Consider the following 15,980-nt stretch of genomic DNA (forward strand, 5'->3'; position numbering starts at 1 on the left):
AGATACGGAAGTAACCCAAGTATCCATCAACGGATGAATGGATAAAGACTTGGTGTGTATGTGTATGTGAGGGATTAAGAGATACAAACTAATATGTATAAAATAGATAAGCAACAAGGGTACATTGTACAGCACAGCAAATTATAGCCATTATTTTGAAATAACTTATAATGGAGTATAATCTATGAAAATACTGAATCATTATGCTGCATACCTGAAACTAATATAATACTGTAAATCAGCTATACTTTCAAAACACACACACACACACACACACACACACACACACACAAAATGAGGTATCACCTTAAACCTGTCAGTATGGCTATGGTGAAAAAGACCACAAATAAGGATGAGGATGTGGAGAAAAGTGTACTCTTTTTGGGTTTTTGTTTTTTTGTTTGTTTTTTTATACTGCAGGTTCTTATTAGTCATCAATTTTATACACATCAGTGTATACATGTCAATCCCAATCACCCAATTCAGCACACCACCATCCCCACCCCACCGCGGTTTTCCCCCGTTGGTGTCCATACGTTTGTTCTCTACATCTGTGTCTCAACTTCTGCCCTGCAAACCAGTTCATCTGTACCATTTTTCTAGGTTCCACATACATGCGTTAATATACGATATTTGTTTTTCTCTTTCTGACTTACTTCACTCTGTATGACAGTCTCTAGATCCATCCACGTCTCAACAAATGACTCAATTTCGTTCCTTTTTATGGCTGAGTAATATTCCATTGTATATATGTACCACCTCATCTTTATCCATTCGTCTGTCGATGGGCATTTAGGTTGCTTCCATGACCTGGCTATTGTAAATAGTGCTGCAATGAACATTGGGGTGCATGTGTCTTTTTTTTTTTTTTTTTTTTTTTTTAAATAGCACAGTCACTTATGGAAGGAACTTTTTTTTTTTTTTTTAATTTTTATTTATTTATTTATTTTTGGCTGTGTTGGGTCTTAGTTTCTGTGCGAGGGCTTTCTCTAGTTGTGGCAAGCGGGGGCCACTCTTCATCGCGGTGCGCAGGCCTCTCACCGTCGCGGCCTCTCTTGTTGTGGAGCACAGGCTCCAGATGCGCAGGCTCAGCAATCGTGGCTCACGGGCCCAGTTGCTCCGCAGCATGTGGGATCTTCCCAGACCAGGGCTCGAACCCGTGTGCCCTGCATTGGCAGGCAGGCTCTCAACCACTGCGCCACCAGGGAAGCCCTGCATGTGTCTTTTTGAATTATGGTTTTCTGTCGGTATATGCCCAGTAGTGGGATTGCTGGATCATATGGTAATTCTATTTTTAGTTTTTTAAGAAACTTCCATACTGTTCTCCATAGTGGCTGTATCAATTTACATTCCCACCAACAGTGCAAGAGGGTTCCCTTTTCTCCACACCCTCTCCAGCATTTGTTGTTTGTAGATTTTCTGATGATGGCCATTCTAACTGGTGTGAGGTGATACCTCATTGTAGTTTTGATTGCATTTCTCCAATAATTAGTGATGTTGAGCAGCTTTTCTTGTGCTTCTTGGCCATCTGTATGTCTTCTTTGGAGAAATGTCTACTTAGGTCTTCTGCCCATTTTTGGATTGGGTTGTTTGTTTCTTTAATATGTAGCTGCATGAGAAAAGTGTACTCTTGTACACAGTTGGTGGGAATGTAAATTGGTGCAGTGACTATGGAAAACAGTATAGAGGTTTCTCAAAAAACTAAAACTACCATATGATCCAGCAATTCTATTTCTGGGTATATATCCAAAGAAAACAGAAACACTAACTGGAAAAGACACATGCACCCCAATGTTCACAGCAGCATTATTTATAATAGCCAAGCTACAGAAGCAATATAAGTGTCCATCAATGGGATAAAATGTCCATAAATGGATAAGGATGTGGGAGATACACACACACACAAACACACCTACAATGGAACACTAATCAGCCATAAAAAAGAATGAATGAAATTTTGTCATTTGCAACAACATGGATGGAACTTCAGGGTATTATTCTCAGTGAAATAAGTCAGATAGAGAAAGCCAAATACTGTAATGTTATCACCTGTATGTGGAATCTAAAAAATAAAACAAAGGAATGAGTTTAACAAATGAGAAACATACAGTGAACAAACTAGTAGTTACCAGTGGGGCGAGAGAAGGGAGGAGGGGGCAAGATAGGGCATTAAGATGTATGAACTCCTATGTATAAAAATAAATAAGCTACAGGTATATGTTGTACAGCACACGGAATATATCCAATATTTTATATTAACTTTAAATGATACATTAACTTTAAATGGATTATACTCTATAAAAAACATTGAGTCACTATGTTGTAAAACTGAAACTAACATTGTAAATCAAGTATACTTCAATAAAAATTTTTAAAAAGGAAATGTAGTATATATATACAATGGAATATTATTCAGCCATAAAAAAGAAGGAAACCCTGCCATTTTTGACAACATGAATGAGCCTTGTGGGCCTTATACCTTGTGAAATAAGTTCAGACAGAGAAAGACAAATACTGTATGATCTTACTTATGTGTAGAAAACAACTGAACTCATGAAAACAGAGAATAGATTGGAGGTTGACAAAGGTTGGGTAGGCATGGGATGTGTGGAAGAAATTGGTGAAAGTGGTCAAAGAGTACAAACTTCCAGTTATGAGATAAATACCTTCTGGGTATGCAATGTACAGCATGGCGACTATAGTTAACAGTACTGTATTGTATATATGAAAGTTGCTAAGAGTAGGTCTTAAAAGTTCTCACCACACACATACAAAAATTGTACCTATGTGAGGTAATGGATGTGGTAACCTTATTGTGGTAATCATTTTGCAATATATACATGTAAACCTATCATCACATTGTACACCTTAACTTACAATGTTATATTATATATCATTTATATATCTTGTTTATATCTCAATAAAGCTGAAAAAAAGAATGATAGGAAAACTATAGTTATTCAGATCTGGTATCTGGACGTTTTCTTGAAAATGAATGAAGCGAACCTATAATTTCAAGAACTGACTATTATTTATTGTCAGTGACCAAATTTAAGCTTTCAAGAGAAAGTTAGAATTTTGAAAAACCTGTATCTGCTGTCTGACTTTGATAGCTTCCCAATATTTAAAGATATTTTAGGCTAAATCAGTGGTGATATCTATGAATGTGATTTTAAGATATTGTAATGATACACATCAGCAGGTAGAAGACCTGCATAACTCAGTATCAGTAGTTTCCAAATGACCAATGCATGGTGTTATAAAATCATTGGTAGATAAAAGATACAAATTCCAAGACAGACCAATGGGTATTAATGTAACAGAGTACAAAAAGTTCATTGGTATCATTTCAGATTCCACACTACAACCTTCCTTTGAGAAACTACAATTTGTTGTATTCGGTTTAGTATCAATAAATAATATCTGTAATTAACTGGAAAAGATATAAAAATATTCCTTCCTTTTCTAACTACTTACCTATGTGAGACCAGGTTTTCCTAATATTCTTTGAACAAAACAATACAGACATACAACAGATTGAATGCAGAAGCAGATGGGATAATTCAGCTATTCTCTATTAAGCTAAAGAGATTTATTTATAGCTCTTCTCAACAGATAATTTTGTTTTGGAAAATATGGTCAATTCACAAAAATATGTTATTTGTACTAACATGTAATGGGCTTATTATTATTGTCTTAAATAATACTTTAAAACTTTTCTCAGTTTGAAATTCTAACATAGGTAATATTGATAGATATAAGCCATATAAGCAAAATTTCTTTGAGGTTCTCAATAATTCTTAAGAGGGCAAAGTGGTCCTGAGACCAAAAAGTTTGAGAACCATTATTACATGTTATATACAGTTAGCCTACAGACAAATCTAATTTTGTCAACCTGATGTTATTTCATCCACTTTTCATCAAAGAATACATTTTTATGGTACCATAAACCATGATTTATCAATCTATATTCCACTCATTTTTCTGCAGCAAGAGAAAAAGACATATTACATAGAGAGTAACAAAATCTAAAATGACAGTGGATTTTTCAAGAATGTAAGTAAGAATATACTGGAATAACATCTATAAAATATTGAAAGAAAATAAAACTGCTAGCCTAGAATTCTTTACCCAATGAAAAAACAAAAACAAACAAAAAATTATTAAAATAACAAAAAGTGAAACAAGGACTTTTTCAGACATAAACAAGCTGAAATATTACATCACCAGTAGACCTGCACTACAAAAAAGTGTTAAAGGAAAGTTTTACATTGATAGAAAATTATACCAAATGGAAATCTGGATCTAAACAAAGAAAAACAAAATGAAGAGCACTGGAAATTCCAACTACATGGGCAAATATATTATTTTTCTCTTGCTGCTGTAGCAAATTAGCACAACTTCAGTGGCTTACACAATACATATTTATCTCACAGTTCTGTAAATCAGGAGTCCAACACAGGTCTCATTGGGCCAAAAATCAAGATGTCGGCAGGGCTGCATTCCTTTCTGGAGCCTCTAGGAAAGAATCCATTTCTTGATCTTTTCCAGTTTCTAGAGGTCACCTACATTTTCTGGTCATGAATCTCTTTTTCCCTCTTTAAAGCAAGCAATGTTGAATTTCTCTGACCCTTTTTCCATAGTAAGTCTCCCTCTGATTGTAACAGGGAAGGACAAATCTGACTCCATATTGGATCTGTTTCTTTTACATTAACTTTTGTATTCTATTGTTTTTGCTACAAGTTAATCACTAAAGGAATGTTGCCTATAGCTTAAAATATATTACATAATGGCTCACCTCCAGGAACCCTGCCTCCTGTGCCTGAGCTTAAGCTAAAATACCTTTATTTAGCTCATAGGAAACATCCTGACCAGGCCCACCTGTGAATAGCTGCAGGAAAGAAGAAATTAACACATTCTCTCCAGAGTCTCTCCAGAACAAGGAAATATTTACAACAACTTACGGCCTTTTTCATGGTACCTTCTCACCTCCTCCTCTTTGCTCTATACAAGAAACTAGCATCCAAACCCAGGCAAGATGGTTCTTTGGGACACTAGCCCACCATCTTCTCAGTCTGCTGGCTTTCTGAATAAAGTGTTATTCCTTGCCCTAACAGCTCGCCTCTCAATTTACTGGCCTGTTGTGCAGGAGCAGTATGAGCTTGGTCTTGGTAACATGATTACAGCTGGGAAAAGTTCTTTGCTGTTAAGGACCTGTGATTAAATTGGACCCACCTGAACAATCCAGGATAGTCTTCCCATCTCAATACCCTTAACATGATCATGTCTGCAGAGTCCCCTTTGCCATGTAAAGAAACATATTCACAATTTTGAGGATTAGGACATGGATATCTTTGGGGACTGTAAGTGTGCTTACCACAGATGTAGAAGACTTGAACACTATCAACAAATTTAAACTGACATTTATGGAACATCTCACCCAACAACAGCAGAATACACATTCTTTTCAAGTGCATATGGAACATTTACCAAAATAGACCATGTTCTGAGCCATAAAACAAATCTCAATACATTTAAGAGGATTCAAGTCATACAAAGTAAATTTTCTTTTAAAAGATTTTTACTAAGTATGATGAACTCCCAAAACTCAACAATAAATAAACCCAATAAAAACTGACAAAGGGACTTCCCTGGTGGCGCAGTGGTTAGGAATCCACCTGCCAATGCAAGGGACATGGGTTTGATTCCTGCTCCGGGAAGATCCCACATGCCACAGAGCAACTAAGCCCGTGTGCTGCAACTACTGAGCCTGCACTCCAGAGCCTGTGAGCCACAACTACTGAGCCCACGAACCCTAGAGCCCACATGCTGCAACTACTGAAGTCCATGCACCTAGAGCCTGTGCTCTGCAACAAGAGAAGCCACTGCAATGAGAAGCCTGCGCACCACAACCAAGAGTAGCCCCCACTCGCCGCAACTAGAGAAAGTCCATGTGCAGCAATGAAGACCCAAGGCAGCCCTGCCCCCCCAAAAAACTGACAAAGACTTGAACAGGCACCAAATAATATATAAGAATGGCAAATAAGCACATGAAAAAAATCTTAACATCATTAGTTATTAGAGAAAGGCTAACTAAAACCACAATAAGATATCACTACATACCTACTAAAATGGCTAATGAAAAATGACTGAACAAAACAAGTGTGGGTAAGGATGTAGAGTAACTGAAATTCTCACACACACTCACTGATGGTGAGACTGTAAAATGGTACTTTGGAAAACAGTTCGGCAGTTTCTTAAAAAGGTAAATATATGTATACCTTGTCATTACTTTCCTGATATTTTACCACGAGAAATGAAAGCACATGTTCACAATAAGGCACGTACATGAGTGTTCATAGTAGCTTTATAATGGCCAAAAACTAAGGACAGCCCAAATGTCCATCAACAGATGAATGTATAAACAAACTGTGGTATGTCCATAGAATGAACTACTATTCCAATAAAAAGCAATGAGTTATTGTACAAACAACATGGATGAATGTCAAAATAATTATTTTGAGTAAAAGAAACCAGAGAATAAGAGTACATATGTATAATTTCATTTATATAAACTTCAATTACCTGCAAACTAATCTGTAGTGACATAAAGCAGATAAGATGGAAGGTTGTGGGAAGGAGTGGAAAGGGAGAATACAAAAGAGGACAGGGAAACTTTTGGGAGTGATGGCTATGTTCATTATCTTTATCACGGTGATGGTCTCTCAGGTTTTATACACATGTTAAAACTTATAAAATTGTATATTTTAAACACATGCATTTTATTTTATGTAAATTAAACCTCAGTAAAGCCATTGAGAAAAAAAAAAACATGAAGGGTAAACCTGATAGAAACTTGTGTTAGAACGCAGATGAGAAAAAAATATGGAAGAATGTGTTAATCACAATCTATGCTCAGGTGTATATAGACCTGTGTAGTATATGTATATTTATTTCCTATAATTGTTTTTCCAATTGCTTGTATCATTTTGGTAACAAAATAGCACAGTGGGTCTGCTAAGCTTGCCCTTTTACCACGAGATAAGGGATTTCTGATACTTTTATACCTACTACTTTATGCTTTTCTTTTCTTTTTCTTTTTAACTCTAAAACGCATGATATGATACCCAGCCTAACTCAGAAGACTCAAAGTGGAACTTATTTCTTCAAAAATAAAAAACAATTCAGGTCAAATTTTTCTTCCATGCCTTCTTACTCTACTGAAATGCATTAACATTGTTAATATATACTTTTGTGGATCTATCGGGTTCAGGATACTTGTGTGAGATGAAAAGAGAGATAGAGGACATAACCTACACCATAGCAAAGTTTACAGACTACTGATATGAAAAGGGACATGAATAGAAAAAAGCAGAGATCAAAGAGAGACACTCTCATACATTGCTGATGGGAAATTTGGCAATTAAAACCTTGAAACTATTTGCAAACTCTCTGCATTAGTTTCTTATTGCTGCTGTAACAAATTACTACAAATTTAGTGCCATTAAAAAACACAAATTAATTACTTACAGTTTTGGAGGTTAGAAGTTCAAAACCAGTCTCACTGGGCTAAAGTCCAGGTGTCGGCAGGGCTGGTTCCTTCTGGAGGCCCGGAGGGGAGAATTAGTTTCCTTGGCTTTTTCAGCTTCTGGAGGCTACTTGTACTCCTTAGCTCACGGCTCCTTCCTCGAATCACTCCAACCTCGTTTCCATCATCGAATCACCTACTTCTAATCTTATACGTGTTGCCAGAGCCGCTCCAGGCCTTTGCTCAAAACCCGCCAACCCCCACCTTAGCAGGAGTTAACATAAATCTTTAAGTCAAATGTTCCAGAAATAAGAAAGAAAGCTACAAACAAACAAACAAAAAAAACCCAGATGGAACCGGCTGAGACCAAGATGGCGACGAATGTGACCTCCAACAGACCCTGAATCTCGCATTATACAATCATTTTGTTACATTAACATATTAAATGACACACCTACCGATGGCCATGACCAGGCATTAAGGACCAAAACAAGGATTAAAGGGGGTGGCACCACACTCCCTCGAAAAAGCACTGCCCCCTTCCCTGGTAGCCTAACGTGTATGCCTCCCCATCATTAGCCTCACGATCCTCCTCCCGCTGTCTCTACTCTTTAAAATTAAAACTCTCTTGCCAGGTGGGCGAGAAGTTGATCTGTGAACTTAGTTCCCGCTTCTCCATTCTTTGGCCACGAAATAAAGCTTGTGCTGCCTCGATCTCAGCTTTGGTTTCGTTATTGGCTGCTCGAACCCAAAAAGAAAAAGAACCCTCCCCCGCTGAGGCGGAGAGCCTCAGGTGGGCTAGGGCCCCAGCAGAGTCTGTATGACTTAATTCGGTAACACAGAACGCTTATGATTAAATTGGGCCCACCTGGAAAATATAAGCTGCTCTCCCCATCTTGAGATTCTTAACTTATTCACATCTGTGAAGTCCCTTTTATTATGTTAATGTATTCAAAGGGTCTAGGGATTAGAGTGTGGACATCTTTGGGGTGCCATTATATAGCCTACTACACTCTTTGACCGAGATATTCTGCCTCTAAGAGTTTAATCCAAAGGAAATGTGCACAGGAATTCAATTATAGGAGTATTCACATGAGGGACCAATCACTGATTTGATCCTAGAAGAAGGAATTTTCTCCATATAACAAAAGCTACAGTGCTTGTATTTATCTGAACTGTCCTGGCCATGTATCCTCATATTACACTCAGTAGTGTCAGTACTACAAATATTAGTTACTAACGTTACTATTAATAATATTAGCTATTAATATTAATATTACAATAAAGTTTAGTATCTAGATGGAAGCAGTTTTGTAAGAAATGATGTGTGTGTTTATGGGGTGAAAGAAATGGAGACAGTAAAGAAAGTAGGCTGAAATTTCTTTTTTTCCCCTATATTCTCAGTCATTGTAATCCCAAATCAAAAATACCATCAAAGTTGTCATTGGAAAGATTGATGATACTATAATTAAGAAAACTGTCTTGCAAGGGCTTAATTTCCAAAAAATACAAAGAGCTCATACATCTCAAAAACAAAAAAACACAAACAACCCAATTGAAAAATGGGCAGAAGACCTAAATAGATATTTCTCCAAAGAAGACATACAGATGGCCAACAGGCACATGAAAAGATGTTCAACATTGCTAATTATTAGAGAAATGCAAATCAAAACTACAATGAGGTACCACCCCACACCAGTCAGAATGGCCAGCATTAAAAAGTCTGCAAATACAGGGGTGGGGGGAGGGATAAATTGGGAGATTGGGATTGACATATATACACTACTATATATAAAACAGATAACTAATAAGGACCTACTGTATAGCACAGGGAACTCTATGCAATACTCTGTATTGACCTATATGGGAAAAGAATCTAAAAAAGAGTGGCGAGGGATTTCCCTGGTGGTCCAGTGGTTAAGACTCTGAGCTTCCAATGCAGGGGGTGTGGGTTTGATCCCTGGTTGGGCAACTAAGGTCCCCCATGCTGCACAGTGTGGCCAAAAATAAAAATAAAATAATAAAAAAGAGTAGATATATGTTTATGTATAGCTGATTCACTTTGCTGTACACCTGAAACTAACACAACATTGTAAATTAACTATACTCCAATAAAAGTTTTTTTTAAAAGTCTACAAATAACAAATGCTGGAGAGGGTGTGGAGAAAAGGCAACCCTCCTACACTGTTGGTGGGAATGTAAGCTGGTGCAGCCACTATGGAAAACAGTATGGAGGTTCCACAAAAAAATAATAATAAAGTTGCCATATGATCTAGCAATCCCACTCCTGGGCATATATCTAGAGAAAACTATAATTCAAAAAGATACATGCACCCCAATGTTCATCATAGCACTATTTACAATAGCCAAGACATGGAAACAACCTAAATGTCCGTCGACAGATAAATGGATAAAGATGTGGTAAATATATACAAAGGAATATTATTACTCAGCCATAATAAAGAATGAAATAATGCCATTTGCAGCAACATGGATGGACCTAGGGATTATCATACTAAGTGAAGTCAGTCAGTCAAAGACAAATATTACATGATATCAGTTATATGTAGAATCTAAAAAATAGTACAAATGAACTTATTTACAAAACAGAAACAGACTCACAGACACTAGAGAACAGACTTGTGGTTGCCAAGGCAGAGGGGGAGTGGGGGAGGGATAGATTGGGAGTTTGGGATTAGTAGATGCAAACTATTATATATAGAATGGATAAACAAAAAGTCCTACTGTATAGCACAGGAAACCATATTCAATATCCTGTGATAAACCATAATGGAAAAGAATATGAAAAAGAATGTATATATATGTATAACTGAATCACTTTGTTGTACAGTAGAAATTAACACAACATTGTAAATCAACTATAATTCAATAAAATAAATTTAAAAAAATTAAAAGCTCAAGAAAAAGAAAAGAAAAGAAAAGAAAGTTGTCTTGGCTGACAGATATGATCATTCAGGTCTTCTAACTAATCATGTATGAGATAATCAGGCCCTTGAATGCAAGTCCATACATGCTCTAAATGTGGAGGACACTATTATGGAAATCCCGAACATTAATTTGTTTAGAGGCCTAATAGCACTGTGAATTTAACAATGAAGCACATCAGTGAAATACAATGGTTTCATGGTACTATTAAACGATTTGGAATAGAAGTTCCAAAAAAACTTCTCAATAGAAGTTCTAGAATTTAGAGGCCTCTGAGTAATATATGAATCATAAGGAAGCAATCTGTTATTTTTATGCCTTTTATTTATATTATCCTGGGACATTCCCTTCATCCTTTTTCAGTGGCTCATAGTTTGTTTTTTACCATATTCCATGTCTCTGACATGCTGCCTTCACATTCCTTAACTTTCTCATTTCCATCACTTCCACCTCTACTACACGTACTGGCTAACATGGCCAAACTTGCTGTCATTTAAAACTCTTGAAATTCCCCTCTGACCGCAACCTCCTGTTCATGCCCTCCAATTTGCTCACTCCACTGAATCTACCCTTTGTCTACAATGTTATTGTTAGTTCCTCAGTCCTGATCAGCATGAGGTAAACAGATCACTAGCCAAAGGCAGAGGATCTTGATATTTAGTGTCTTGTTCAGACCTGTCTTGACTAAATGCATGATTTGGGTTAAGTTTTTAAAGATATTAAGCTCTTAAGGAAAGAATTTTAAAGACATATTGACATGGGAAAACCCAAGGCAAAGTCTGCTTTCTTTAAAAATCTTGATTCCCACAATTGTTTAGGCTTTTCTATATTAAAGTGTTTTTAATATTTATCACCAATCCATTTTCAACTACTCCTCCAATCCCAAATTTTAAATTTTGACTAATCTTGGTTTGTTGGATTTCATCCTCAAGCAAGTCTTTTCAGAAGGGTCACAATGCTGTATTCCCTCAAGTTTTTCATGTTTCATTGCCTTAGTTCCTTGAATGGTCAGCCTTTATCATCTTCTTAATTTGTTCCAAATTGTACAGATTTCTTAAGTTCCATCTTTTCCTAGGTACTTCCTCCTAGAATCCTCGTAAATTCCAATCTGGATTAATTAAGTTCCAGCTGTGCAGCTGTGATACTGAGACAAGTTCATTTCTCTCCTGAGTTAGAGTCACTATTTCTTTAATCTCCATTTTCCTATCTTTGTTTTGTTTGTTCTTTGTGGTGTGAGAATTATAACATCATTTTGTTAGAACTTATCTTCTGGTAACTTACTAGGATAGGATATTTTCCGAGTCCCTTCATGCCCCAAAATGTCTTTATTCTCCCCTAGCTTTTGATTGCCCTTTTGGGTGGATATGGAATTGTAAACTAAAACTGATTTTCCCACATTTATTAGAAGGCATTGTTCCATTGTCTTTTCGCAGTCCCTGATGATTAAAACTATGATGCTAGTCTGATTCTCATTCCTTTATAATTGACCTTTACTTTCACTGGAAGCTTTTAGGATCTTCTCTTTATCCTTGGTCTGAAATTTTACAATGTCACATTAAGACATGGATCTTTTTTCATTATTTTGTAGGGCACTTGGGAAACCCTTTCAACTGGGAAATTCCTTTCCTTCATCTTTGAAAAAATATCTTGTATTCGTTTTTGATGATGCCCTCTCCATTTTCTCTATTATCTCTTTCTGGAACTCACATTTTCAGGATACTGGGCCTCTTATATAGAACCTATTTCTCTTATCTTTTCCCTCACATTTCACACCTCTTTTTATTCTGTGTTCTGGGAGATTTGCTCAACCTATTCTCCTAACTTTCTTTTGAATATTTTACTTGGCAACCCCTATCTTTAATTTCTAAGAGCTCTGTATTGCTGATCGTTCCTTTTTTATTTTAATTTAAAAAAATTTATTTATTTTAGGCTGCGTTGGGTCTTTGTTGCTGCATTCAGGCTTTCTCTAGTTGCGGCATGTGGGAACTAATTCCCCGACGAGGGATTGGACCCGGGTCCCCTGCATTGGGAGCACGGAGTCTTACCCACTGGGCCACCAGGAAGTCCCTCTTTCCTAACTTTTCTTAACTGAACCAGTTAATTGTGCGTCCTAAGTCTCTTTTAGATCTTTGGCTGTATGTGCTTTCACAAGTATTTTAGGCTGTGGCTTCCTCTGTCCTCCTTCCTCTGCTCTCTTCAACCTCTTTTCTACCTTGCCTCAATCCCATCACTCTCTAGTTGAAATTCATTGATGTCATGTCTACCAGTGGCCCATCTTGTGTTCTCATAATGAGTTCATTCCCCTTTTATTTTTTCATTGTCATTTAAGTGGGGTTCCAGGAGGGAGAGAAGATATATTTATGTGGCCAGTCTCCATATGGAACAGGACAGTTCCATTTTGTTTCCCTTAGAGCTTTGCATTCTGGCTCTAACTGCAAGAATTCTACTTAAACTGCTTTCTTGAAAATATTTCAAACAAGTGTATTTTTCATTCCCCCCTTCCCCATAAATATGTTTACCTTGCACCCTAAGCCTAAGCTTATTGCCCCAGAGAAAAATATCAGTGGGTCCTTCAAGAAAGCAGGCCACAAGATAGGGAAGAGGTGATATAGAAGAAGTTCCCACAAGACATGAAATGAAAGTAAAGAAATTTTGGCAGGGAGAAGAAAGACTTTGAGCACATAAAGTAGGTCCCAGGCTTGAGTAAGAGATGGTAGCATTAAGAGTCTAGTGAAATCCGTACAGCTATTGAAGACAGAGGAATGCTTTATCTTGATTTCCATTTGAGACTCCTGAAAATCACCTTTGCAGGGGGCCTCTGCATCAGCCTGGAATGGCCACAGCGAAAAAGAAATAGTGGTGTGGCTTGTTAGATGGTGTTTCTGATTATCCCTTGGCTCCCATGTGGTGTAGAAGGGATGCAGGTGTTTCCCCAGTAGATATACATCAGTAGACCCCTCAGAATGAGAACCCTGGGTGAATTTTTACTGGGTTCTCAAAAAAAAAATACTTACTAAAAGCCAAGTAAATATTCATCATTGCGAAGAATAGTTAAAAACAAAGTTGAAAGTGACTGAAGACACGGCCAATGTTGGAAGATAAAGGTTTCTAGGGTTAGAGAGGCAGAGAGACAGAAAGGCCTATAAAGACAGGCAACTGAAGTCAAAGGCTAGCGTTGCCAAGCATAAAAGATTCATTTTGGCTACCTATCACAGTTTTAGAGGACCTCTAAATCCAGGCAGTAATAGTATATAGGAACCAGACCTAAGGTTAGTAACACTGAATCTCCTAGCTTGATTCCTTTTGATCAGACTTGTGATACTAATTTTCTGCATTATTTGGGGGTGGGGGATGATTCATCAGACACTAGAAGAGTTTGGGAACCCAACTTAGTTGTTAATACTAAGTATATATTTTCAGAGCTGTATAGACATCACAAATCCTTCTCCTTCATAGGAAACAATTAAAGTTTCTGCTTAAAAGGGTACTCAGGAATTTACCTTCCCAGATTTTAAGAGTAAAACTTCGGAGGCTTGAAGAGCCAGCCCTATATTCTAGCATAATCATTACTTCTTCCTGAGACAGATTGTTTATCTTGTTATATGACCAGGAAGAGTGGGTTGGAGAGTAGAAGATCCTCTTTTTTTTTTTTTCTTAAGAGGCTCCATATATAGGGCTTATTTCCACTTCCACTTGGTTCTTTCTTGGACAATCCTCCATTAGATAGTTCACCCTTTTAAATTTCACATGCTTCTAGCAAGAGAAAGTAAAAATAGGATAACAACTTTGGCTCTCTCTCTTTTTTTTTTAATGTTTATTTATTTATTTATTTATTTTCTTATTAGTCATCCATTTTATACACATCAGTGTATACATGGCAATCCCAATCTCCCAATTCATCACACCACCACTCCCATCCCCCGTTTGGCTCTCTTTGAAAGTAGCAACTTGGCATAAAATTTTATTTTTATGCTAATGATGACTTTATATGATGCTGATATTTTAACACTTGCTTTAACAGTTTTTTAAATTTAATTTACTTTTAATTAAAAATTAATTAATTAAAATATTTTCTTTATTGCTACGGTTTTATCTAAAAACTGTTATTTAATCTTTTAAATAACAGTTTTTAGATAAAACCGTAGCAATAATGATAAATATTTTTAAAGAAATCACCTATATCCCTATTATACTACTAGGATAATTGTTTTTATTTTTGTATACTTCCTTCTGCCTATGTGGCACCAAACTGTAGGCCTGAAAGACACTTTGGAAAACAATTAGTTCAAATTCTTAATTTTCATGTGAGAAAACTAAGATTTTTCTCCACAGAGAATGCAACTGCAAGGGGAAAAAAATATCGCTATTATGTAATATAATATTAGCCTTCTCAAAAGCTATGTCTGGAGAATTATAGCTGCAAAATCTAGATTCCTTAATAAAAACTACCAGAAATCCAGGAATTTCTAGAAAGTAGATGTGAATTCAAAGTGTCTGGATTTAAGGATTTGAATTCAAAGTTCACATAATGCTACTGCTGATGCTGTCTGCAGACTGTTGATTTTGGAATGCACCCTCCTTGATAAAAAGGCAAATTACATCTCTTAAAAAGAGCACCTAGTTGAGGCTTTCTCTCAATTCAAAGAATTGAAATAACACTGAAAAGGGGAGTTCTTTGTTTGGAACATGAATGGCTTTCAAAATAACTGTTAGAAACTGGACTTGCATTAGCGGGACTCTTCATGTGCTGGAGCAGGAAAAGGTCCAAAATGGGAATAGAAAACTCCAGTTCTGAGATGTGTTTGCTACTGACAAGGAATAAAATCTGAAGCAAAACATTTAACTTTTCTAGCTTGGTTTCCACATTAATAAAGTGAGGTTAGCCTAGCTGATCTAAGATTCTTTTCTAACTATAAAATCCTATATTTTTCCTTACATAAATGTGCAAGGCATCCTGTATTTCAGTCTCTAGGAAAACCACAAGTGTGAAGAGTTGGCTATATTAACAAGGTCTTAATATGCTTTTGTTCTCTTATCCTTCTGAAGTAAGCCCTAGGCAGAAACCCGGCACTTCTTTGGCGCCCCCTTCCCTCCCTTCATCTCTCGCCATCATACCCTATCTGTAACAAAACCCCATTGTCTCGCCATTTATGTTTCATCACTCCTCCCCATCCACACGACCAACACTTTAGTACTGGTCCTTATATCTGAACAACAGGAACAAGTAACTGCTTTTCTGATGTTCCTCTCAGAGTACAATCTGCTATTCTGGTGAGATTCTATTCTATTCTTTTTTTTTTAATTGAGATACAGTTGATATACAATATTATATGTTATAGGTATACAACACAGTGATTCACAATTTTTAAAGGCTATACTCCATTAATAGTTATTATCAAATATTGGCTATATTCCTTGTGTTGTACAATATATCCTTGTAGCTTATTTATTTTATACATAATATTTCTGTTTTATTGTTAAGATTTACATACCCACAGGAGTGATC

General features: G+C 36.6%; 1 long non-coding RNA gene across 1 annotated transcript in view; it reads right to left on the reverse strand.

The window, feature by feature from the left end:
• The window catches only part of LOC309625410, a 33,650-nt gene extending 19,741 nt beyond the window's left edge, over positions 1 to 13,909 (reverse strand). The window contains exon 1 of the long non-coding RNA XR_014242506.1: positions 7,531 to 13,909. This is a non-coding gene — a long non-coding RNA (uncharacterized lncRNA). The remainder of the gene's footprint in view (positions 1 to 7,530) is intronic.
• Between the last annotated feature and the right edge of the window lie 2,071 nt (positions 13,910 to 15,980).

The sequence above is a fragment of the Balaenoptera borealis genome (assembly GCF_965194805.1).
Source record: "Balaenoptera borealis genome assembly, chromosome: 3".
Taxonomy (NCBI): Eukaryota; Metazoa; Chordata; class Mammalia; order Artiodactyla; family Balaenopteridae; genus Balaenoptera; species Balaenoptera borealis.